Here is a 27,745-nt window from a genome sequence, read left to right as displayed (position 1 = left end):
GCAGATTCCTGGAATCATGCTCTTTTGCAGGATGACTATGGGGAATACTGCTGCTGCCACCATGGGTATCTAAACCCAACTTCTGTCTTTCCTTCTCTAATTCAAAAGACTGTCTATCCAAATCCAGCTGTTGCTTTTTAAGCTTCAGTCTGGTTTGTTCCACCCTCAACTTATTGAGTTCCCTCTCTAACATTCTGTCATCAGGGTTGGTGGGAGGGACATTTCTAGAAACAGAGCTATGATGGGAATGAACAGAAGGAGACCTGTCCCTTACAGAAGCCAACTTAACAGCTTGGTTTACAGAAACATTACTACCAGTATGGTGAGAATAAATGCTTTTGCTATGATGTGAGACAACACTATTTCTATGGTGTGGCTCATCATCATTACCATCTATGCTAGATTGTCTAGTAATGGGCAGACTAGGAAGTTTCTTTCCTGAATCTTTTCCTGGGGGAGTCCCTGAATCTGATTGGGAACTATTAGGTACTTTTTCAACAGATGGGGCACCTATGGCCTTATCCTGTTCTCTAAGCATGTTAATTAATAGTTCTAAGGCAGGATTCTTCCCTACACTCAAACCTCTCTCTATACAGAGACTCCTTGCTCTTTTCCAGCTAAGGTTGTCATATGCAAGTTTGGACAGATCAACACTTTGGCCTGTGCCAGACATTTTTTAGAGAGAGTTAAACTTTTTAAACTTTTAAGAACTTTTTGAAAGTTTAGAAGTACTTTTCAGCACTTAGAAAAGAGTGAAAAGAGGAAATGCAAAACTTTTTGGCTATGTGTATATACACTGACCTTGTTTTGTATATTTTTCTCTTATGAAAAGTACAATGACAAGAGTGGTAAGTAGTCTCAAGCACTTATCCCACCACTGCACAACCAATGTAGGAGGCTGGACTGGCTTGTAGTGAGTACCAAGGGGTACTTGCACCTTGCACCAGGCCCAGTTATCCCTTATTAGTGTATAGGGTGTCTAGCAGCTTAGGCTGATAGATAATGGTAGCTTAGCAGAGCAGCTTAGGCTGAACTAGGAGACGTGTGAAGCTACTACAGTACCACTTAGTGTCATATGCACAATATCATAAGAAAACACAATACACAGTTATACTAAAAATAAAGGTACTTTATTTTTATGACAATATGCCAAAGTATCTTAGAGTGTACCCTCAGTGAGAGGATAGGAAATATACACAAGATATATATACACAATAGCAAAAATATGCAGTATAGTCTTAGAAAACAGTGCAAACAATGTATAGTTACAATAGGATGCAATGGGGAAACATAGGGATAGGGGCAACACAAACCATATACTCCAAAAGTGGAATGCGAACCACGAATGGACCCCAAACCTATGTGACCTTGTAGAGGGTCGCTGGGACTATTAGAAAATAGTGAGAGTTAGCAAAATAACCCTCCCCAAGACCCTGAAAAGTGAGTGCAAAGTGCACTAAAGTTCCCCTAAGGACAAAAGAGTCGTGTTAGAGGAATAATGCAGGAAAGACACAAACCAGCAATGCAACAACTGTGGATTTCCAATCTAGGGTACCTGTGGAACAAGGGGACCAAGTCCAAAAGTCACAAGCAAGTCGGAGATGGGCAGATGCCCAGGAAATGCCAGCTGCGGGTGCAAAGAAGCTTCGACTGGACAGAAGAAGCTGAGGTTTCTGCAGGAACGAAAAGGGCTAGAGACTTCCCCTTTGGTGGACGGATCCCTCTTGCCTTGGAGAGTTGTGCAGAAGTGTTTTCCCGCCGGAAGGACGCCAACAAGCCTTGCTACACGCAAATCATGCGTTTGGCGTTTTTGGACGCTGTTGGGGCCCAGGAGGGACCAGGAGGTCGCAAATTGGACCTGCAGAGAGAGGGGACATCGAGCAAGACAAAGAGCCCTCGCTGAAGCAGGTAGCACACGGAGAAATGCCAGAAACAGGCACTACGAGGATGCGTGAAACGGTGCTCGCCGAAGTTGCACAAAGGAGTCCCACGTCGCCGGAGACCAACTTAGAAAGTCGTGCAATGCAGGTTAGAGTGCCGTGGACCCAGGCTTGGCTGTGCACAAAGGATTTCCGCCGGAAGTGCACAGGGGCCGGAGTAGCTGCAAAGTCGCGGTTCCCAGCAATGCAGCCCAGCGAGGTGAGGCAAGGACTTACCTCCACCAAACTTGGGCTGAAGAGTCACTGGACTGTGGGGGTCACTTGGACAGAGTCGCTGGATTCGAGGGACCTCGCTCGTCGTGCTGAGAGGAGACCCAAGGGACCGGTGATGCAGCTTTTTGGTGCCTGCGGTTGCAGGGGGAAGATTCCGTCGACCCACGGGAGATTTCTTCGGAGCTTCTGGTGCAGAGAGGAGGCAGGCTACCCCCACAGCATGCACAAGCAAGAAAACAGTCGAGAAGGCGGCAGGATCAGCGTTACAGAGTTGCAGTAGTCGTCTTTGCTACTATGTTGCAGGTTTGCAGGCTTCCAGCGCGGTCAGCGGTCGTTTCCTTATCAGAAGGTGAAGAGAGAGATGCAGAGGAACTCGGCTGAGCTCATGCATTCGTTATCTAAAGTTTCCCCAGAGACAGAGACCCTAAATAGCCAGAAAAGAGGGTTTGGCTACCTAGGAGAGAGGAAAGGCTACTAACACCTGAAGGAGCCTATCAGCAGGAGTCTCTGACGTCACCTGGTGGCACTGGCCACTCAGAGCAGTCCAGTGTGCCAGCAGCACCTCTGTTTCCAAGATGGCAGAGGTCTGGAGCACCCTTGAGGAGCTCTGGACACCTCCCAGGGGAGGTGCAGGTCAGGGGAGTAGTCACTCCCCTTTCCTTTGTCCAGTTTCGCGCCAGAGCAGGGGCTAAGGGGTCCCTGAACCGGTGTAGACTGGCTTATGCAGAATTGGGCACATCTGTGCCCAACAAAGCATTTCCAGAGGCTGGGGGAGGCTACTCCTCCCCTGCCTTCACACCATTTTCCAAAGGGAGAGGGTGTCACACCCTCTCTCAGAGGAAGTTCTTTGTTCTGCCATCCTGGGCCAGGCCTGGCTGGACCCCAGGAGGGCAGCTGCCTGTCTGAGGGGTTGGCAGCAGCAGCAGCTGCAGTGAAACCCCAGGAAGGGCAGTTTGGCAGTACCAGGGACTGTGCTACAGACCACTGGGATCATGGGATTGTGCCAACTATGCCAGGATGGCATAGAGGGGGCAATTCCATGATCATAGACATGTTACATGGCCATATTCGGAGTTACCATGGTGAAGCTACATATAGGTAGTGACCTATATGTAGTGCACGCGTGTAATGGTGTCCCCGCACTCACAAAGTTCAGGGAATTGGCTCTGAACAATGTGGGGGCACCTTGGCTAGTGCCAGGGTGCCCTCACACTAAGTAACTTTGCACCCAACCTTTACCAGGTAAAGGTTAGACATATAGGTGACTTATAAGTTACTTAAGTGCAGTGTAAAATGGCTGTGAAATAACGTGGACGTTATTTCACTCAGGCTGCAGTGGCAGGCCTGTGTAAGAATTGTCAGAGCTCCCTATGGGTGGCAAAAGAAATGCTGCAGCCCATAGGGATCTCCTGGAACCCCAATACCCTGGGTACCTCAGTACCATATACTAGGGAATTATAAGGGTGTTCCAGTAAGCCAATGTAAATTGGTAAAATTGGTCACTAGCCTGTTAGTGACAATTTGAAAGTAATGAGAGAGCATAACCACTGAGGTTCTGGTTAGCAGAGCCTCAGTGAGACAGTTAGGCACCACACAGGGAACATATACATGCACACCTATGAGCACTGGGGCCCTGTGTGACAGGGTCCCAGTGACACATACATATAGGCCACAAAACCTATGAGCACTGGGGTCCTGACCAGCAGGATCCCAGTGACACATAACAACCATACTGAAAACATAGTGTTTTCACTATGAGCACTGAGGCCTGGCTATCAGGATCCCAGTGAGACAGTGAAAACAGTGACAAACACCCTGGCATACACTCACAAACAGGCCAAAAGTGGGGGTAACAAGGCTAGAAAGAGGCTACCTTCTCACAGTGATGATGGGGGAAAGTTGAGGGTATTGTTCCAGTCTGTTTGTAGCACAGGTCCAGTGTCCAAGGGGCCATAGGAAAGGGAGCAAGGGTAGTTCAAAGTGGACAAGGTGAGTGGGTGGGACACAAGGGGGACAATCAGGAGAGTCTCATTCCTGGCAGTGGTCTTGGCAAGTGTCTCTGGCTTCTGTCTGGGTCAAAGGGAATGTTTGCAGGGCGGTTAACCTTCTGCTAGGAGGGGGGTGATGGTGGCCTGTGGGTCCTGTGGTGGGGCCTCCTGCCCACTAGCTGCACGGAGGTGGAGGGCTGGTCAATGGACTGGCTAGTGGTAGGGACCTACTGCTGTGCTGTTGCCTCCCTCATGATGTTGGCCATGTCTGCCAGCACTATGGAGATCAAGGTGGTGTTAATGGCCTGCAAGTCCTCCCTGATCCCCTGATACTGTCCCTCCTGGAGCCGCCTGTTCTCCTGCACGTTGTCAAGGATCTATCCCATCGTGTCCTGAGAATGTTGGTAAGTTCCCAGGATCTCGGTGAATGCCTCCTGGAGAGTCGGTTCCCTGGGCCTGTCCTCCCTCTGGTGCACAGCGGTCCTCCCAGTGTCCCTGTTGCCCTGTGCCTCTGTCCCCTGAACGATGTGCCTACTGCCACTGACCCAGTGTTGTAATTTAATAGCGATTAGATTAAGCATTAGCAGAAGACATCTTGTATTTAGCAACTATTGTGAACATTTCACGGAATCCATTTTGTATTCATGGCAGCCATTTTCTCTGGCCTTTTACTGATGTCGTCCCTTGTGCTTGGATGGCATTCACCCTGTCCACGATTCTCTGCCATAGCTCCATCTTCCGGGCAATGGAAATCTGCTGTACCTGTGCTCTGAGCACGGCGGTATATACCACCAATGGTTTACCGCCATTGAATGTCCGCTGTGGTGATTCATGTGTCATAATGTGGTGGGCGTTGATTTGTTGGTGTAACGGTATGGGTGTTGGTACTGAAACTTTAGCACTGACCTTTGGGCTGGCAGATTTGTGTGTGTGGCAGTATTCTGTTGGTTATTGGTGTGTCTGTGTGTCATAATATGGAGAATGGATATCCGCCACTACGGCGGTATGTTGGTGGCCGTCAGCATGGCAGTAAGTGGCATTTACAGCCAATGGCATAATGAGGGCCTTTATCTCAGATCATTTATTTCACCCCTTGTACCCCATGACAGTGTCCTGCAACTGAATACGTACTGTCATGATTTTTTATTGCTCTCAAATGTTGTAGCACTCCTTTATGCAATGTTGTGCTGCCAACATAGAACTTCGGACAGCTACATCTCAATATGTATATCACATAGTCACTTTCACAAGTGAAACATAACTTTATTTTGTGTCCCACTATGCCTTCTACGGTAACTTCCATAATGTTTGCACCATTTTTACCGGCTTAACATTTCATACATTTCACAATCCCTCCTCTGGCTTTCAGCCACATCTTTTTCTCAGTTCTAATATTGCTTCTCACCAATCGATCTCGGAAAGATTTTGCATTTATATATTTTACTAATGGGCACCTTAGTACCTCATCTCCTATAACTGGGTCACTCCTCAGTAAATGCCAATGTTGATTAAGTGCATTCCTGAATTCCTAATGTGCACTGTGATAGCCTGTAACAAATCTATGTTGCACAGAGGATGTCGTCTCTTAATATGGCTTCTGTTTTTCTACTGGCTATCTCTAGGGTAGAACTGTCATATCCCCTCTGGGCTAATCGTCTCAACGTCTCTTCTTTCTCTTGTTCAGAATCGGGTTCAGTACTACAAATCTGTCTCGCTCTAAGGAGTTGCCCATGGAAATGCTTTTCTTCAATGTTTCTGGATAGAAGCTACTAGCATGTAAAATGCCATTCCCTGCTCTAGGGTTCCTGTATAAAGTAGTTTCTAATTTCTGTTTCACTACCATAACCTTCACATCCAAGAACTTCACCTCCCTGTTATTGATGTTACCCCTTGAAGCTCAGATTACGATCATTACAGTTGATCTCTGAGACAAGCTTTACAACACTGTCCTTATTGCCTCTCGAGATAACAAATATGTCATCTGCAAACCTTAACCATAAGGTGATGTGTATCATTCTCCCATGATATATGAAAGATACTCTCCGCACCTGGAGTGGAATCTCCACCCCAAGTGTGGACAGAAAGATATTACTCGTAAATGCCCTTTGTGAATACCAAAAGTCATAAACTTAGACTTTTGGCCTAAGTTTAGACCAAAAGTCTAAGTTTCACTTTGTGAATCGGCTCAATAAACTTTATGTATTCTTTATCTACAAACCAAAATAAACTACACAAAAAAATCAAATTATAAATGTATACCTTTGAAATATATTTCATACAACATCTTCAAATTATTATAACTTGCGCACCTCCATTTAGTGTATTCAACTCGATAGCCACACTACATTAACTATAACTTGTGCCTTCTCCATGCACTGCTTACACCCTCTTATACCCTCAAACCAAATAAAATAATAGTATTTACAATAACGCTTATGACATTGCATATCAAATCATGTGTAAGAACACAATGAATGATAGAGTGGCGAGTAAAGTGTTGTAGAGTGGCTATGTGTGTCATACAGTGAAGTGGACAGGTATGTTGTAGAGTGTCATAAAGTGTTGCAGAGTGCAGTAGAGTGCTCCGGAGTGGATTACAATGTTGTACAATAGTGGATTGGTGTATAGCAGAGTAGAGTGCAGTACTGTATGGTAGAATAGAGTGGCATAAACTGGAGTAGCGTACAGTGGAATAGTGTACAGTGGAGTGCATAGAGTGGAGTGGAGAAGAGTGACAAACAGTGGAATAGCATCCAATGGAGTCTTGTACAGGGAGTGACATAGAGTGGAGTGGAATATAGTGGAATAGCATACAGTAGAGTAGCATACACTGAAAAAGCATAGAATTGAGTAGCATAGAGTGGAGTAGAGTGTGCTACAGTGGAGTGGTGTACAGTGGAGTAGCATACAGTGGAGTGGTGTAAAGTGGAGTGGCATAAAGTGGAGAGTTATAGAGTGTAGTGTGGTAGAGTAGAGTGGAGTAGAGTAGAGAGGAGTGGAGTAGCATATAGTGGACTAAAGTGTCATGGAGTGCAGTGGCATGTTGTATAGTAAAGTGCTGTGAAGTGCACTAATGTGGACAGGCATGGCAAAAAGCTGAGTAAACTGCCATAAACTAAAGTGGCATCTTGTACAGTGAAGTAGTATATGGTAAAGTGTTGCAAAGTGCCATAGAGTGGAGTAGAGTGTTGGGGCATATAGTGTAGGGGCATGGAGTAGAGTACAGTGTGACATAGTGGCACATAGTGTGGTAGAGTCTTGTACAGTGGAGTTCCATAGAATGGAGTAGAGTGTTGTAAAATAGAGCAGTGGAGACTGGAGTGTTGTATAGAGCCATAGTATGGGGTAAACTGTTGTGCAGTCAAATGGGGGGGAGTGGATTCCAGAGGATTGGGATAGGGCAGCTTGGAGTATCGTGTTGTAGAGTAGAGTGGAGCTGGGTGTAGTCAAGTAGAGTGGACTGCCGTAGCACACAGTGGAGTAAAGTTTTGTGAGTGGAGTGGTGTGTCACACAGTGGAGTGGATTAGTGTGTTGTAGAGTATCATAAAATGTTGAAAAGTACAGTAGAGCAGATTGCCACAGAGTGTATTGTAGTATTGTACAGTGGAGTGGCACGAAGTAGAGTAGTGTGGGGTCCAAGATGGTAGAGTAAAGTGGCATAACTTGGAGTGGCATACTGTGGAACATCGTACAGTAGAGTGGTGTAGAGTGGAGTAGTACAGAGTAGAATGGGGTAGGCTTGAGTGGTGTACAGTGGAATAGTGTACAGTCAAGTATCTCACGGGAGAGTGGTGTAGAGTGGAGTGGCATACAGTGGAATAGAGTACAGTAGAGAACCATATATTGAAAAACACTGAGTGGAGTAGCAAAGAGTGGCCTCACATACACAGGAGTGGAGTGGCACAGAGTGGACTGGCCTACAGTCGAGCAGCGTACAGTAGAATAACATACACTGGAGTAGTGTACAGTAAAGATTGGAGAGTGGAATGGCATAAAGATGAATAGCCAGGAGCTGAATGGCGTAGAGTGCAGTTACGTACAGTGGAATATCATATAGTGTAGTGGCATAGACTGGAGTGGGGTATTGTGGCGTAATGGCATAGAGTGGAGGGGCATACAGTAGAGTGGTGTACAGTGGAATAGCATACAGTGGAGTGTTATAGACTGGAAGGGTGTAAAGTGGAGTGGCGTACAGTGGAATGGTGTACAGTGGAGTGGCGAAGAGTTACCTGTCAAAGAGTGGAGTGGGATAGTGTGTATTAGGGGACAGTAATACCATACAATGGAGTAGCGTACACAGAGTGGCATAGAGTGGAGTGATGCAGAATGTAGTGGAATACAGTGGCATGCAGTAGGATAGCGTATATTGGAGTGGCATAGAGTGGAGTGGCATAGAGTGGAGTTGCATGGAATGAAATAGCAAATAGTGGAGTGGCATACAATGAAGTGGCATAGAATGGAGTGGCTTAGAGTGGAAGAGCATAGAGTGACATTGACTGGAGTGGCAGAGAGTGGAATGGTGTAGAGCATAGTGGCATAGAATGGAGTGGTGTAGAGTGGAGTGGCGCACAGTGCAATTGTGTATAGTAAAATGGCGTATAGGCGAGTACCCTAGAGTGGAGTGGCAAAAGTGTAATTGCATAGAATTAAGTGGTATAAGCTGGAGCTGTGTACAGTGGAATACTGTAGAGTGGAGTAGTGCACAGTGGAGTGGTGTAGAGTGGAATGGCGTACAGTAGAGCAGTGTACAGTGACATGAGGTAGACTGTAGTAGCATACAGTGGAATAGGGTAGCGTGGACAAGCGTAGAGTGGAATAGTGTATAGTGGAATGACGTAGGATAGAGTGGCGTAGGCTGGAGTGGGATACAGTGAAATAGTGCAGAGCGGATTAGCATAGACTGGAGAAGCTTACAGTGGAATCACGTAGCCTGGAGTGGGGTAGAGTGGAGTGTCATAGAGTGGAGTGAGATGGAGTATAATGGATTGAGTGAAATAGTGTACAGTAGAATAACATATAGTGGAATATAGTGCATTGGAGTACAGTGGAATAGCATACAGTCGAGTATTGTATAGTGGAGTGGTGTAGCGTAGAGTGGCATACTGTGGAATAGTAGACAGTAGAGTAGCATACACTGAAATTCCATAGAGTGGAGTAGTGTAGAGTGGAGTACAGTGAGGTGGAGCAGAATGGAGTGTGATATAGTGGAGTGCCATACAGAGGAATAGCATACAGTGAAGTGATGTACAGTGGAGCAGCATACAGTGCAGTGTTATAGAGTTTAGTTGGGTAGAGTAGAGTAGGGTACAGTAGTGTGGTGTAGAGTGGAGTAGAGTAGATTGGAAGGGCATAGTGTATGGTGGACTAAAGTGTCTTAGAGTTCAATAGTGTATTGTATAGTATAGTGGTGTGTAGTTCACTAGAGTAGATAGGCATATGAAGAGTCAAGTAAATTGTCATATACTGGAGTGCCAACTTATACAGTACAGTACAGTGGTATGCCCTAGAGTTCTGAAGTGTTGTAGAGTGGAGTAGAGTGTTATACAGTGGAATGTAGGGGTAGGGTGGCACACAGTGTGGCATAATGCCACAAAGTGTAGTGGAGTCTTATACAATGAAGTTGCAGAGTGGAAGAGTGTGTGGTAAAATGGAAGTGTGGAGAGTGGAGTGTTATATAGTGCCAAAGAGTGGGGTAAAGTGTCATGCAGTCAAGTATAATAGAGCGGAGTCCAGTGGAGTGGTGTAGGGTAAATTGGAGTAGTGTGTTGTAGAGCAGAGTAGAGTGGCATTGAGTGGAGTGATGTGGACTGACATAGGTTAGAGTGGAGTAAAGTATTTTAGAGTGGAGTGGTGGGTCATACACTGTAGTGGACTGGCATGCTGTAGAGTGTCATAAACTGTCATAGAGTGCAGTAGATTTGAGTGCCACAGAGTGAATTACACTGTTGTACAGTAGAGTGGCATGGAATAGAGTAGTGTGTGGTACTGTATGGCAGAGTGGAGTGGCATAGAATGGAGTGGTGTACAATAAAATAGAATACTGTGTAGTAGTGTAGAGTGAAGTGCCATAGAGTGGAGTGCCATATAGTAGAATAGCATACATTAGAAGCATACACTGAAATATCGTAGATTGCAGTAGCGTAGGGTGGAGTAGCGTTCAGTGGAGTACCATACAGTGGACTAGCATACAGTGAAGTGGCATACTGTGGAGTAGGGCAGAGTGGAGAGGTGCAAATCTAATAGCGATGAGTTGAGTGGTGTAGAGTGCAGTTGTATACAGTGGAATAGTGTATATTGGAGTGGCACAGAGTGAAGTGGAGTTCAGTGGAGTGGCATAGAGTGGAGTGGCATACTATGGAGTAGTGTTGAGTGAAATAGTGTACAGTGGAGTGGTATAGAGTGGAGAGGAGTACAGTGGAGTGGCGTAGAATGGGATTGCATACTGTGGCATGGCAAAGAGTGGAGTGGGGTAGCGTGTAATAGCCTACAGTGGAGTAGCGTAGAGTGAGTACCAAAGAGTAGAGTGGTGTAGAGTGGATTAGCGTAAGTGGAGTGAAGAAGAGTGGAGTTGCGTATAGAGAAACAGCATAGACTGGCAAAGCTTATAGTGGAGTGTCATAGACTGGAGTGGTATAGACTGGAGTGGCATAGAGCGGATTGGGATAGAGTATAGTGGCGTAAAGTGGAGTGGTGTAGAATGGAGTGGCAGACACTGGAATATGCTAGAGTGGAGTGGCAAAGCGTGGAATAGCATTACAATTAAGTGGCATACACTGGAGCTGCATACAGTAGAATATTGTAGAGTTGAGTAGCATAAGGTGGAGCAGCATACATTGGAGTGGAATGGCATAGAGTAAAATGTCATACAGTACAATAAAGTACAGTGGAATGGTGCTAAATGCAGTGGCATAAAATAGAGTGTGGTAGAATGGAGTGGTGTACAGTGGAATAGCATACATTAGAGTGGCATAGAGTGAAATGGCATACTGAGAATAACGTACAGTAGAGTGATGTTGAGCAGAGTGGTGTAGAGTGAAATAATGTATAGCAGAGTGGCTTGGGGGGAGATGGGTACAGTGGAGTGGCATACAGTGGGATGGCGCAGACTGGAATAGCATACAGTGGAGTGTTGTGGAGTGGTGAACAGTGGAATAGTATACAGAGGAATGTCAAATATTCGGGTGGCGTAAAGTGTAGTGCAGTAGAGTGTAATACTATACAGTGGAGTAGCATAGATTGCAGTGATGTAGTATGGCATGGCGTACAGCGGACTGAGGTAGAGTGTTGTGGCACACAGTGGAATAGCCTGGAATGGATTTCCATAGAATGGAGTGGTGAAGAGTGGAGTGGGGTAAGGTGGAACACTGTGAGAAGAGTGGTGTAGAGTGGAGTTGTGTATAGTGAAATAGCATAGAGTGGAGTAGCATACAGTGGAGTGGCTTAAAATGGAGTGGTGTACAGTGGAATAGTGTACAGTGGAGGGACATACAGTGGAGTGAGTAGAGTGGCGTGCCATCGCATGACATAGAGTAAAGTGGCCTAGACTGGAATAGCATAGAGTCGAACAGTGTACAGTGGAATAGCATAGAGGTGAGTGGTGTAGAGTGTATTGCCATATAGTGGAGTGGTGTAGACTGGAGTGGCATAGATTAGAATGGCATACAGTGGAATAGCATACAGTAGAGTGGTGCAGAATGCATTGGTGTGGAGAGGAGTATGATAGAGCGGAGTGGCATTCTGTGGATCAGCATATACTGGAGTGGCATAGAATGGAGTGGCATAGAGTGGAATGGCATATAGTAGAATAGCGTACAGTAGAGTGGCATAGAGTGTAGTGGAGTAGAATGGAGTGGCATAGAGTGAAGTGGGGTAGGCAGTAGTGACATACAGTCAAATAGCATAGAGTAGAGGGGCATACACTGGAATGCCTTAAAATGGAGTGGGGTAGAGAGGAGTGACGTAGAGTGGAGTGGCGCAGAGTAGAGTGGGGTATAGTAGAGTGGCATAGAGTGTAATAGCATATAGTGTAGTGTCGTAGAGTGGACTTTGCATACAGTGGAATAGCGTAGAATAGCGTACAGTGGAGGAGAGTACTGTGGAGTGGCATATACTGGAGTGGCATAGTGTACACTAGCATACAGTGGAGTTGTGTAGAATATACTGGAGTAGAGTTGAGTGGGATAGAGTGGAATGGCATACAATGTATTACCGTAGAATGGATTATGCAGTTGAATGACAGTGTACAGTGCCATGGTGTGCAATAACATACAGTGGAGTGGCATAAAGTGGAGTGCGCAGAGGGGAGTGTGGTACTTGAAACAGATGCAACGTGGAAGTGGGTGAATGGATGTAGATGCAATGAGGCATGAATATAGCTTAAAGTGTGTAAATGTAATTTTTGGTCATAAGTTTAAATACTGTTACTAGTGAGAAAGTTCTAAGTATTCAAATACTAAATTGTATAGCGTGCTGCGGTATAACCACAGTAACTTCTCGGTATGACACTGTACATAGAGATGAGAAGGCAGTATATGATTGTGGTTGGATCTGGCCCTCCCTGCAGGGTTACCCCCAGGCTTTTTGTCTTTACTCTCCATCTTTTTGCCAAAAAACATTTTGTGAACTTTACCACTGCTAACCAGTGCTAAAGTGCTTGTGCACGCTCCCTTAAACATGGGAAAATTGGTTTACGTCTGATTGTCATATTTAATTTACTTATAAATTCCCTGTAGAGTAGTGTACCATATGCCCAGCCTTGTCTAGCTGAACTTTATCTTCTCAGAGCATTATTTGAAAATTATTCTGGGTCCAAATATAAGGGCTGACCAAACCTAATCCACTTCTTCTATCTGACCCGACCTCCATTGCAGTTGGCCATATTTTTTTTCATACTGCGACCCGGTCTCGTGTGACTAGATGTCTGAGGTTGGCATTTGATCTAGTGCTAGTTTTTTACTAAAAACTTTAAAAATTCATAACTCCGGTTATACTCATTGGATTTTTATTGTTATGGTGTCACATTATTTATTACAATTTAGTCAATTATCTTAAATTGGTGTGATATTTTTATTTTTTGTGTTTTCACTTTATTACTTTTAATATGCTGCATAACTACTTTAAAAATTGTCTATAAGTTAAGCCTGAATGCTTTTTGTAACCAGCTACCAGGGTCAAGCACAGGTTAATTGGATGATGTTTTGTGGTTTACCTTGCACAGAATTGCGACTGTTGCTTGACCAGGGCTCACACCCCAGTCAACCAATGACCCAATTTCTCACATTAGAGTTCAGCGGTATGGATCAGGACTTGTGTTTGTGCAGTGCCAAGCAGTGATTTGTGTTACACAGAAATTCCAGTTGAATAAGTTGACATCAGTGTTGACTTCTTTTTAAGTTCTACCTAGTTTCCTATTGCCTGTTTCTCTACTGTCTAAATGTAAGTGCCCTACCTTCCTTTTGGCACTATGGAGATGGGGCTGTGCAACTTTGACACCGTCAGCAAGGTTTAGCTGCTAAAGCTTTACAAACAGAAGGGGCTGAAGGTAGATAAGAAGGCTACCAAACTGGATCTTCAGGTAGCAGAGGCAGCAGTCCACCTCAGGAGATGATAATGAGCATGAGAATGAGGAGGGAGGTGCACTATCAGGGGATGAGGAGATTGTGGACCCAGCCCTGTGTCCCGAGCTGCAAGAACAGCCCAGCTCAACTGCAGCAATGCCTGTGATGCCCATGATGCCTAGGATGGGGTGGAGAGCATTGCGTATGCCAGGGCCCTGACCCAGATGAGCTGGAAGACAGAAAGGTGGAGAGGGAGTTCAAGCCGCACCTGGCCAAGAAAAAGCTGGAGTCAGAGGACAGAAAGTCTGAGAGAGCCTTGGAGGAGAAGAGGCTGGTCGTGGAAGAGAGGAGAATGGCCCATGAGATCAGTCTCAGAGAGCTGGCTGTCTAATCCAAACTAGTGGAGTCCAGCAATAGTGGTGGCAGTGTACTGCAGTGTCCACTAGGGAGCTAAAGGTCTGCATACCACATGAACTTGTGCCCAATTATGTGGTGGGAGATGATATTGATAAATGGTTTCCTGCTTAGGAGGTAGCTCTGATGGTACTCATGTGCCCAGAGGAGTAATGGGGGTGGAGGGAACTTGCGGAAGTAGGTGCCTACAGTGGGGAAAGACACACTTCTTACACTTGAGGTAGAGGACCAGCCACAGATGCCAATATGAAAGCCATCCTTGTCTCAAAATTTTGGCTGACCTCTGGGAAATATTGTCAGAGGTTCAGGGATACCCCCAAACTCCCAAACCAGTCCAGGGTGGATTTTTTAGATTACTCCAGCAAAGCAGTGAAGGGCTGGATGAGGGGCAGCAAAATTCATTATTATGTTTGGTTATATAACTTGATTCTGAGGGAGCATATGCTCTATATGTGTTTTACAGATCACTTAGTAGATAACAAGCTTACTGACCCCAGGATACTTAATGAGGAGCAGGACCTCTGGGTTAGCATCAGAGTGTCCAAGAAGGTAGCTGGGGGTGACCCCAAGAAGGGTAGTTCAGGTTCCCTCCAGCAGAGGGAGGAGGATTTCAAGAGAGACACAGCAAAGTCTCAGACTAAGGGGGAATGAAAGGGTTCTCATGCCCATAAAGGAGGGATGTTCTGATGGGCAGTGGCCCATGGCGCCCCATTTCCAACCCCACTCCTTTGATTGTTCCCAGCTAGGACAGAAGCAGAGGGACTCGGTCTGTCCTAAGAAACCACCCACTTGTGGGGCCCCTACAAGGGTGGCCAGTATGGCCTTAGGGCTAGGTTGTCTCCAGGGGCATGAAGTAGATCATGCCCTAATCTTCCTTAATTTGGGGGTGAACTCAGAGGGTGCACTGGTGATCGATGAGGGTAGGAGTCATCACTTTCACTAGGTCAATGGGGATTCTGTCACTGCTTTGAGGGACATCCAGGAGAACCAAACCATGGTAGTGGAAAGGCAGCTGTCCCCAAAGCAGTACACCATTCAGGTGTGTAGAGTGACCCAGGCCAAGGTTCAGGACTTTCTCCGCCTTAATGCCCTGGTATCCCTGGACTGGGGGAAGGAGGTGATGCATAGAAGGGTCATAGTCAGCCCCCAGATGCCCATTGGCCATATTCTGTCTAATGACTTGCCACTGGTGATGGGAGAGCTAGGAAAGGCAGCTGCCCAGGGCACCCTGAAATCTCAAACTTTTGGTCCTACTACTCTTAAAAGGAGGGTCACAGACATAGATGGAGGGGTAAAGAGAGGAAGGACTCACACCTGACCCCTATTCAACCTCAAGGTACAAATCCTAGTCTGAGTAACCAGTCTCAAGCTACCACCCCTGACTGGTGGGAAGGAGAGTGGAAGAAGGGTGCTAAACACCTAGGGCTGTTGCCCCTCACTCTGAGAAAACTCAGAGGACAAAGAACTCTGGATGGCCTGTGGCCTGGCTCGTGACAGTGACAGCTGCCAATGGCCTGTGTTGGTTGCAGCCCCTATGAGCTGAGTTTTCCTTGGGTTAGGGACAGAAGTTTGATCCAAGGGGTAGAGTAGGCCACAGCACTTTGATGGCCATGGTGGTACTGTTTGCCTACTGGGATGCATCTGTGAGCAAGTTAAGGTTAGATGCTGCACAGATGGTGTCTGTAGGTAAGGAGACCCCATGGGTCAGTCCAGGGGCAGAGGACAGTGAAGGAAGAGGGATCCAACTGAATTTAGAAGGTTGAGAAGTATCTCTGCAGTAGAGGGCCATTGCCCATGTTCTATCGCCTACGCAGGGAAGTCCTTCAAGGTATTGATTAGTCACCAACGATTGTGGCCTGGAGGGGGCTGGTATTGGAGCAGGTTCTCTCCGCAGGGCCACCACTAATTGTTTTCCCTTTACTCTTGATTTTCATACTGAATTTTTTTTTGTTGGCCTTGGCACTCTGTGAACTTTAACACTGTAGTCAGTGCTAAACTACTTGTGCTCATGCTTCTAAACAGAGTAAAATTGGTTTACACCTGATTGGAATATATCATTTACTTATACGTTCCTTGTAGGGTGGTATACCATATACCCAGGGCCTGTAAATCTAATGCTACTACTAAGCCTGCTGCATATATTGTGCAAATCACTTAAAACCATAAAACATGCCCCAGGTCTGCTATTGCATCTTGAATGCAGTTTTAAACTGCCAGCTTGACTTGACAATATAATCTCCCTGCCAAGCCTTAAACTCCCCTTTTATTGTATATAACTCACTCCTAAGGTATGTCCAAGGTAGCCTATATGACCTGGTACATTGTAATTAAAAGGTTAGACATGTACATTTTGTACATTTAAGTTTTACATGCCCTAGTAGTGAAAAACTCCTAAATTCATTGTTCACTACTGTGAGGCCTGTTTTTTCCATAGGATAATATTGGATGGCCTTACCACATTTAATAAGTGCTGATTGAGGACAGATAAGCATTTCATATATGGTATCTATGAAATTGTAATTAAAAATCTTCTTTAAAAAGCTGAACTGGGGAGGCTGGCGGCTATCATGGCGGCGCATAGCACATCAACTCCGCACCAGCCCGAAATCAATCCTGTCTATATCTCCTCGATCAGGCCTTACTCATCGTCCTTGTTGGGTTGCGGTGGAATGCGAGGCAAGAGGGGTGTCGGGCATGGCACATCAGTGATGAGGAGGTTGGGGCTGGCCGAGTTTGCGCGCTGACACATCGGGGGAGCCGCAGTGCCAACGTGGAGGCCTTCACCGGATGGGTGAGCAGCACTAGGGAGTGCTGCCGGTGAACAATGATGTGCAACGCCAGAGGGGGCCCTGCTTGCCAACTCATTGAGGGCATATGATGACCTGGGTAGGCCACGGCGCAACAGAGGCCCAACTGCATGTGCAGCCTAGGGACCAGCTTGGAGGATGGAGGTGTCTGACCGGGAGACAGGTACGGGGCAGCACCTTGGGAGGAGGTGACGACTTACCCCCTCTCTAGAGATTGTGAACGGACGAGCGGAGGTGTGAGGGGCCCATCCGGTGTCTGACGCGGCTTGAATGCAGCACTGTGGGCATCAATAACTGGGACAGATACAGCTATGCCACGGCCTTCCCGAGCTGAGGACCGGAGGGGACCCATAAACAAACGATAGATGCCCTATGAGGAGGGGCACCGGACATTCTGCACAGCGGGGGCCACACTACTGTCATGGCGGTAAGGACATATGTGATAAACGATGGTGTAGCTGAGCAGCACTGGATCATCCATGGAGGGGTACTTGGACTAAATTGGAGTGCACCACTGTAGCACAGCCTGGGTAAGCGTTGATGTACTCCCCGCCCCAACCGAACAAGGTTAGAGATAGGGGATTACTGATTTGACGGGCCTGGTGCCACCCCTCTGCAGACTGCACAGAGCGAGCTGCAGCAAGCCAGCACTGGCTGAGACTTAAGGTGATCCCCCTAGGGGGAGCGGAGACACGTGGCTCCACCGATGAGTGCGAGTTTTTTTCCTGGGATGGTGTGGTGACCCATGCCTGAATCCCTGGTGGGCCATCTGGTTGGGGAACCTTAGATGTGCGAGGGGCGAGACTGGCTGAGTCAGTACCAGGCAACACCAGGCCTTGAGACCGGGGGAGCCATCCTGGACATAGGCTGCCTGCCACTTCCCGTGAATCGGCGGTGGCTCTAGCACCCAGAGGACTACAGAAGGTGTGGCCAACATTGGTGGCAAGTGGCTGCCCCACCCCCTGCAGGCATTCGCCTTCACGTATGGTAATGTGTCTTTCTTGGAGTAGGGCTGCGTGGACTCCTCACCTTTTAAGGTATGCCAAAATCTTATGGCCCTTAGTGGCAGATCCCAATTCTCGGATATTCCATGCCATCAGTTTATAGTCAGCCAGTGTGGTGATCATTGCCCAATGTGTGAAAGGTACACAGGACAGGGGGTCCCCATCCTCAATCTCCTGTCTCCCATCCCCCTTCCCAAGTTAGCGACAAAAGAACACACAGGTGCAAACCGATAGACAGACAACGGGCCCCAAAACCCACACCCAAGGGCAAACCAGCAACTGCTGGATGCCCACACCATAGAAGTCACACTTAACAGTTAGATCAAGTTCTGCAGAAATCTTGCCATCAACTGAAAGGTGTGGCAAGAGGTGGGGGGAAGATCAGACGGTCCCTCGAACGTGACCTTACCCGACTGGAGGCTGAGATCCATGAAAGAGACAATGAGCAGGGAACAAGCCATGAAACATCGCAATAACTGGTAGATACATGTGAGACCTATAATGAGACCTTGGAAAGATTGTGATGCTATGGCTATCAGAAACATCTGACCTCGGTACATGAAGAAGATAGCAAGTCCGGCAGATTGATGGGCTGGCTGTTCCACTCCGAGAATGAGAACACCCCTGTCACTGGGTTATGTCGCGCAGACAGGACACATCTGTACTCTCCTCAAAACATTAACAGTACGCTTAAGACATATTATATGTCCCTTTATCGACAGCCAGAGAATGCATTGCCGACAACATTAGAGTGTCGCTTAGAGACATTGCAATCTCTTGGGCGAGAGGCAGTGGGCCCTTTGGGCGAGTCAATTACAATAGAAGAGGTCAAGACAACCATTAAACAGCTGGCAACTGGCAAAACACCAGGGTTCAGATGAACTCTTGATAGATTTTTATAAGACATTTGCTGACATTCTGGCACCCACACTGACAGACTTGTGCGCAGAGGCATACGAGAGGGGCATACTCCTGGGGACAATGAGGGAGGCACTAGTGATTCCCTTGCCCAAAACTAAACCCCTTTGGCCCTAAATCTGCTTAAAGAATTTGGAGACACCTCAGGCCTGAGGGTAAAAAGAAATAAAACATGCCTGTTCCCATTGCTCACAGATGCTGCCTGCCCCATCACCTCGCCCACTGAAATTCCCTGGTCCACCAAACATTTAAATACTTGAGAATTCAAATATTCCATGTCCCGGTGGACCACAGGGATGAAAACCTGGGTAAAGCACTCAGATATCAGAAATCTAGTGTAATGTTCTAGTGCATTCTTAAGCTTCAAACTATGGCGAGGATATTGCTTTCCAAAATGATTATGCTGCCCCGTCCATTATATTTATTAGTTAATCTCCCAGTGACCATCCTAGTGTGCTGGTTTAAAGAACTTGATGCACTCCTTAGAGAACTGACATAGGACGGCGGTCACCAAAGTACATCTCTGTCCACACTCCATTTTCCCAAAGTGGAGGGGGGACTAGGGGTGCAAGGCTTTGAATTATACTGCTTGGTAGCCCAATTTCAGTGGATTGTAAAGTGGTTAGAGAGTAGAAACTTTCCCATCCTAGGCCCAACATTTGGTAAGAATGTCAGGGGCTTATTATTGGCTAAAATGTTAGATCCCAGGGCTCACATCCAGGTCCTCCTGGCTGTGGCGCTGACCTGCTGGAGGTGGGGACTGAGGTGAGGGTCCCGTACGTGCCCAAGCTACTGCTGGTGGGCGTACCTCACAGTGCACCGGTGAGTTTTTTCTGTACAAGACAGATGGAACCTTGGATGGAGGTGGGATTAGTGGCGTTGGGGATTGTTTCCAGTCTGGTGTCCTTGTCCCATTTGAGGATCAGACTAGGCAGACTGGCCTGCTATGGGGGCAGTTCCTTCCCTATCGAGCATTGACTCATGCAATGGGGGACCTGTGGGACATTGTGAATGCAGAACCTGTTGCGTACAAAGTACTTCAACTACTTCTGACTATGGGAGAGGGCTCACATTTAGTCACCTGGGGCCAGATGTAGGAAACGATTTGCGACTCGCAAACGGCAAAAACTGCCGTTTGCGAGTCGCAAATGTGAGTTTCCTATGCAGAAATGCATTTTGCGAGTCGGACCGACTCGCAAAATGCATTTCCGACTCGCAAATAGAAAGGGGTGTTCCCTTCCTATTTGCGACTCGCAGTGGGATGCAATTCCATTTGCGACCGCGTACGCGGTCGCAAATGGAGTCGCAGTTACCATCCACTTGAAGTGGATGGTAACCCACTCGCAAATTGGAAGGGGTCCCCATGGGACCCCTTCCACTTTGTGAATGGACCCAAAAATATTTTTTCAGGGCAGGGAGTAGTCCAAGGGACCACTCCCTGCCCTGAAAAAATACCGAAACTAAAGGTTTCAGTTTTTTTTTTAAGTGCAGCTCGTTTTCCTTTAAGGAAAACGGGCTACACTTTAAAAAAAAAGCTGCTTTATTGAAAAGCAGGTCACGAACATGGAGGTCTGCTGACGTCAGCAGGCCTCCATGTTAGCGAGTGCCTATACTCGCAATGGGGCCGCAAATTGCGACCCACCTCATGAATATTGATGAGGTAGGTCATTGCGACCCCATTGCGAGTCGCAGTCGGTGTCTGAGACACCGTACTGCATAGCAAATTGCGACTTGCAATTTGCGAGTCAGATGGACTCGCAAATTGCAAGTCGCAATTTTGCATTTTGCTACATCTGGCCCCTGGTGCTATAAAACCTTAGATGAATCAACCTTGAAGTGTCATTAGATACACTTAAGACTAGATGGGAGACATCACTGCGAGGGAGATCACAGGCCCTGAGTGGTAGAAAGTCCTAGCCTACCCCCATAGAGTTTTCAGCAACTCTCGGTTTAAATACCTCAAGTACAATTATATCCACAGGACGTACTTAACACCGCAAAGGCTCAGAACCATTTATTAAAGGTTGCCCCCGATACAACGCTCCGGACCCTGATTTTGACCACATGATCTGGGATTTCCCTACCTTGCAGCATTTCTGGATCGGCAAACTAGGAACAATTGGAGACACACTGAGCAGACCACTCACAAATGTCCCCACTCTCTGTTTTCTGGGCTTGTTCCCCAGACTAGACCCTAATAAAGTCAGAAATAGGGGCGCAGGAGCAGTAGCGGCAGGTACCCCAGATGGGGCTGAGGCAACACTGTGCAGGGTGCTGCGGCGGGGGCCCGGTGAGGAGTAGGGCCCCGGCAACCACCCGGGGCTGGCGGGCCTGCTTGGCTTGGGTCTCCGGGTCGACGAAGGCCCCAGACGAGGCAGCGGACGGGTCGGGAAGCCCCTGAGGGACCCCGGCTCTGGAGAGGGGAGACCAGGGAGGCGTGACGGCGCTGGGCTGCGGATCGACGGTGCGATCGGCCCGTAGTAGCCCCAACAGATGCGCTGGTCTAGCTGGGTAGAGTGTGCCCATTTGGAGCTCGGAGGCGATCGGACAGCGCTGGCTGGTGAAGCGCGAGGCCTGGTGAGGCCTAGTTCCTAGAAGACACCGCGAGGGGCCCTGGTTGGGTGATAGCGTGGTCGCAGCAGGGAAACAGGAGTGATGGCGGCCTCCAAGTCAAAGCGGGACCGCTCAGTCAGGGAAATGCTGACTGGAACACGACCGGTGCCGGGGGTGCTGCTGAAGGCCCGCCAGCGGTGAAGTCCCCGGAGGCACATGGCAAGATGGAGGAGGAAGAGGGGGCCCCCGTTACGAAGGGCTTTCTTACCTCCTTGTTCGATTCACTCCAGAGCGATATACAGGAACTCTGCAGGGACATCTTTCAGGAGGTGAAGGAGTTGCGAGGGAAGGTTATGTCCCTGGGAGAGCGGGTTGCACAGATGGAGGATGGTGAGATATCCCACGGCGAGGAAGTGGCGGACCTGCAACAAGAGTTTGTCCGACTTAGGGAGCGGCAGGACCTTCTACAAATAGCGGTGGAGGACTTGGAGAATCGCTCAAGAAGGCATAATATCCGCATTAGAGGAGTGCCGGCTGGGGCGGAGAAGGAGGATATTGGTGACTTTGTGGTGGCGCTGTTCCGCTCAATACTTGGACTCGAGGAGACCAGGGAGATCATGCTAGATAGAGTCCATCGAGTGGGACGTGCTGGTGGTGCCGGAGATCGATCGCCAGACATTCTAGCCTGTGTACACAATTATGGACTTAAAGAGAGCATATTGCAAAGGGCTCGCAATCTCCCGCAGGTACACTTCAGGGGGCATGCGCTCCAACTGTTCCAGGACCTCTCGGTTCGGACTTTGCAGCAGAGGCGAGAATTTAAGCCCATCACAGAGCATCTGAGAGCACATGATGTGTCTTATTCTTGGGGCCATCCGTTCCGCCTTGTCTTCCGATGGGAGGATCAGCTCCGACAGGTGAAATCACTATCAGAGGCATATCGGATCCTGCACCTGGAGGGTGACAGTCAAGAGCCGGGAGGGAATCTCAGCTTGGCTGACAAGGACCGCCCGCGTTGGCGGTGGAAGGAGAGACGGAGGAAGCAGCACCGACCTAGGCTGTGGAACAGATGTCGGAACGGCAGTCGGCGTTGAGCACCATGGCCGCTGGGACCAGTGCGTAAGAGAGAAGTGGCCGAGGAGAGCTGAACAGTTATGGGTCGTGTTGCATTAGGCCTTGTGGCCGTCTAAGAGGGGCCCGGGCGGTGGAGGCGATGGACTTGCCTCTATGGAGATGTGTGTGAGAGGACTGGTTTGCTGTAAGCACCCGTTGTGCGTAGTAGTTTTCTGTTGGTGTGCTTCCCTGGGATCCTGGTCATTGAGTGGCGTAGCGATTCGGCCCTGCTGTTTGGAAGGGTCATGGTGCTGTCTAGGGCTATGGTTTCCCTGCGCGGCTCCTCCTTTGCTCAGCGTTTTTTCCCTCCGGCTGCATGACTATTAAGTGCATAAGCTTAAATGTCCGTGAGCCCAACAGTCCGACTAAGAGGCTGGCGATCTTATCAGGCCTTGAGAGGTCTGGGAGCCATATCTGTTTGCTACAGGAGACACACTTATTGCATAAGGACATATATCGTATGCGCTCACAGTGGTTCCCTAGACAATTTTGGTCTTAGGCCTCCACGAAACATGCTGGGGTGGCGATATTGCTTTCTAGGTCTTTTCATGGGGAAGTAGTGGCCAAGATACACGAGGTACAGGGGAGGCTTCTGGCTGTCAGAATAAGGCTCAGGACTTTTTTCTTTACTGTTGCTGCTTTGTATGCTCCTAATACTCAGCAGGAAGCCTCCCTGAGGCAGGCTGTCTCCCCAATACTACACTCGCCGGATGGCGCCATCTTGGTGGGGGGAGATTTTAACATGGTGATGGATAATGAGCTAGATCGCTCAGGCCACCGTTTTGGGCAGACCGGGTGTAGGAGGCTGGACTGGCTTGTAGTGAGTACCAAGGGGTACTTGCACCTTGCACCAGGCCCAGTTATCCCTTATTAGTGTATAGGGTGTCTAGCAGCTTAGGCTGATAGATAATGGTAGCTTAGCAGAGCAGCTTAGGCTGAACTGGGAGACGTGTGAAGCTACTACAGTACCACTTAGTGTCATATGCACAATATCATAAGAAAACACAATACACAGTTATACTAAAAATAAAGGTACTTTATTTTTATGACAATATGCCAAAGTATCTTAGAGTGTACCCTCAGTGAGAGGATAGGAAATATACACAAGATATATATACACAATAGCAAAAATATGCAGTATAGTCTTAGAAAACAGTGCAAACAATGTATAGTTACAATAGGATGCCATGGGGAAACATAGGGATAGGGGCAACACAAACCATATACTCCAAAACTGGAATGCGAACCACGAATGGACCCCAAACCTATGTGACCTTGTAGAGGGTCGCTGGGACTAATAGAAAATAGTGAGAGTTAGAAAAATAACCCTCCCCAAGACCCTGAAAAGTGAGTGCAAAGTGCACTAAAGTTCCCCTAAGGACAAAGAAGTCGTGTTAGAGGAATAATGCAGGAAAGACACAAACCAGCAATGCAACAACTGTGGATTTCCAATCTAGGGTACCTGTGGAACAAGGGGACCAAGTCCAAAAGTCACAAGCAAGTCGGAGATGGGCAAATGCCCATGAAATGCCAGCTGCGGGTGCAAAGAAGCTTCTACTGGACAGAAGAAGCTGAGGTTTCTGCAGGAACGAAAAGGGCTAGAGACTTCCCCTTTGGTGGACGGATTTCTCTCGCCGTGGAAAGTCGTGCAGAAGTGTTTTCCCGCCGAAAGAACGCCAACAAGCCTTGCTAGCTGCAAATTGTACGGTTAGTGTTTTTGGACGCTGCTGAGGCGCAGAAGGGACCAGGAGGTCGCAAATTGGACCAGCAGAGAGAGGGGACGTCAAGCAAGACAAGGAGCCCTCTCTGAAGCCGGTAGCTCCCAGAGAAGTGACAGAAACAGGCACTACAAGGATGCGTGAAACGGTGCTCGCCGAAGTTGCACAAAGGAGTCCCACGTCGCCGGAGACCAACTTAGAAAGTCGTGCAATGCAGGTTAGAGTGCCGTGGACCCAGGCTTGGCTGTGCACAAAGGATTTCCGCTGGAAGTGCACAGGGGCCGGAGTAGCTGCAAAAGTCGCGGTTCCCAGCAATGCAGCCCAGCGAGGTGAGGCAAGGACTTACCTCCACCAAACTTGGACTGAAGAGTCACTGGACTGTGGGGGTCGCTTGGACAGAGTCGCTGGATTCGAGGGACCTCGCTCGTTGTGCTGAGAGGAGACCCAAGGGACCGGTAATGCAGCTTTTTGGTGCCTGCGGTTGCAGGGGGAAGATTCCGTCGACCCACGGGAGATTTCTTCGGAGCTTCTGGTGCAGAGAGGAGGCAGGCTACCCCCACAGCATGCACAAGCAGGAAAACAGTCGAGAAGGCGGCAGGATCAGCGTTACAGAGTTGCAGTAGTCGTCTTTGCTACTATGTTGCAGGTTTGCAGGCTTCCAGCGCGGTCAGCAGTCGATTCCTTGGCAGAAGGTGAAGAGAGAGATGCAGAGGAACTCAGATGAGCTCTTGCATTCGTTATCTAAAGTTTCCCCAGAGACAGAGACCCTAAATAGCCAGAAAAGAGGGTTTGGCTACCTAGGAGAGAGGATAGGCTAGCAACACCTGAAGGAGCCTATCACAAGGAGTCTCTGACGTCACCTGGTGGCACTGGCCACTCAGAGCAGTCCAGTGTGCCAGCAGCACCTCTGTTTCCAAGATGGCAGAGGTCTGGAGCACACTGGAGGAGCTCTGGACACCTCCCAGGGGAGGTGCAGGTCAGGGGAGTGGTCACTCCCCTTTCCTTTGTCCAGTTTCGCACCAGAGCAGGGCTAAGGGGTCCCCTGAACCGGTGTAGACTGGCTTATGCAGAATTGGGCACATCTGTGCCCAACAAAGCATTTCCAGAGGCTGGGGGAGGCTACTCCTCTCCTGCCTTCACACCATTTTCCAAAGGGAGAGGGTGTCACACCTTCTCTCAGAGGAAGTTCTTTGTTCTGCCATCCTGGGCCAGGCCTGGCTGGACCCCAGGAGGGCAGATGCCTGTCTGAGGGGTTGGCAGCAGCAGCAGCTGCAGTGAAACCCCAGGAAGGGCAGTTTGGCAGTACCAGGGTCTGTGCTACAGACCACTGGGATCATGGGATTGTGCCAACTATGCCAGGATGGCATAGAGGGGGCAATTCCATGATCATAGACACGTTACATGGCCATATTCGGAGTTACCATTGTGAAGCTACATATAGGTAGTGACCTATATGTAGTGCACGCGTGTAATGGTGTCCCCGCACTCACAAAGTTCAGGGAATTTGGCCCTGAACAATGTGGGGGCACCTTGGCTAGTGCCAGGGTGCCCTCACACTAAGTAACTTTGCACCTAACCTTTACCAGGTAAAGGTTAGACATATAGGTGACTTATAAGTTACTTAAGTGCAGTGTAAAATGGCTGTGAAATAACGTGGACGTTATTTCACTCAGGCTGCAGTGGCAGGCCTGTGTAAGAATTGTCAGAGCTCCCTATGGGTGGCACAAGAAATGCTGCAGCCCATAGGGATCTCCTGGAACCCCAATACCCTGGGTACCTTAGTACCATATACTAGGGAATTATAAGGGTGTTCCAGTAAGCCAATGTAAGTTGTTAAAATTGGTCACTAGCCTGTTAGTGACAATTTGAAAGAAATGAGAGAGCATAACCACTGAGGTTCTGGTTAGCAGAGCCTCAGTGAGACAGTTAGGCACTACACAGGGAACACACACATATAGGCCACAAACTTATGAGCACTGGGGTCCTGACTAGCAGGGTCCCAGTGACACATAACAAACATACTGAAAACATAGGGTTTGCACTATGAGCACTGGGCCCTGACTAGCAGGATCCCAGTGAGACAGTGGAAACACCCTGACATACACTCACAAACAGGCCAAAAGTGGGGGTAACAAGGCTAGAAAGAGGCTACTTTCTCACACAACCCCCCCCCAAACGAAGGACAATAAGGCTAACCTTGGCCAGTTAAGTCTTTATTGTCTAAGTGGTGATAAGTAGAGAGTAGCTCTGCAATAGACTGGTTACTCCCTTTATCATCCACTATATGGTTACCTCCCTGTGGGGATGTAAACCACCCTGTTTGAAGTTTTTTAGCTAAGCAACAATGTGAAGATGTATTTTCAGAGTTTCTATCAGTAAGTTTTAGTTTAGAGCAGTGGGAATTGCCCACTGAACCTATTTGTAGTGATGGAAATGCCAGACAGGGATGCTGTCTCAGAAAAGCCATAGCTGGGCAAAAACTTTGTCCATATGGCTGGAAGAGAGAACAGGGATGCTGTTTCTCTTGGGTTGGAGCAGGGCAGGGATGCTGTCCTATGAGCTCCACACTAGGGCAGGGATGCTGTCCTAAGTGTTGTGAGGCAGTGCAGAGTTTCTGCACTAAAGTTTCTCTGGGAGGGTTGGAGGGATGCTCCATGTTAACTAAAATGGTGCTCTTTTTCTCACCAATGTTAGTTATCCCACAGAGAGGTACTTCCACCTCAGGGAGTACAGTTTTGACAACTGATGATTCCCTTGGAACAGGTGCCACCCCAGGAGAGGTTTCTCCCACCATAGGAATGGTATCCTGAATGGTAGGGTGGTTAGGGGATACTGTGATACCCTTTGTACCTGTTGATGGAGAGGGATCCTGAGTTTTCAGGCCTTCTCTCCTTTGCTTTTTCATTTCAGTAGAAATGAGAGGGAACAATTCCTCTGGGATGCCCAGCATGGCTGCATGGGCATAAAACTCTACATCAGCCCAACCTGAGGCCTCTAGGTCATTACCTAAGAGACAGTCTACAGGTAAGCTAGGTGATACCACCACCTGCTTAGGGCCAGTAACTCCACCCCAACTAAACTGAATTATAGCTAAGGGAAGAAACTTAGGGCCTGATTCTAACTTTGGAGGACGGTGTTAAACCGTCCCAAAAGTGGCGGATATACCACCTACCGTATTACGAGTCCATTATATCCTATGGAACTCGTAATACGGTAGGTGGTATATCCGCCACTTTTGGGACGGTTTAACACCGTCCTCCAAAGTTAGAATCAGGCCCTTAGTGGAGTTATGGACATCAATAATCTTATACTGTTGTCCAATGATGTGTTGATCAGGGTGCACTAGGTTTTCAGTCACCAAAGTGATACTGGCACCTGTGTCCCTGTAGGACAAGGCCTTAACACCATTTATTGAAACTGTCTGCCTGTACTTATCCATTGTAAGGGGACAAGCAGCCAGTGTGGCAAGGCCAATGCCACTAGGTGTGACAGAAACTGTCTTGGGACTGACTACCCCAG

The sequence above is a fragment of the Pleurodeles waltl genome, chromosome 5, assembly GCF_031143425.1.
Source record: "Pleurodeles waltl isolate 20211129_DDA chromosome 5, aPleWal1.hap1.20221129, whole genome shotgun sequence".
In the NCBI taxonomy this organism is placed as follows: Eukaryota; Metazoa; Chordata; class Amphibia; order Caudata; family Salamandridae; genus Pleurodeles; species Pleurodeles waltl.
Note: the sequence above shows the minus strand (reverse complement) of the source record.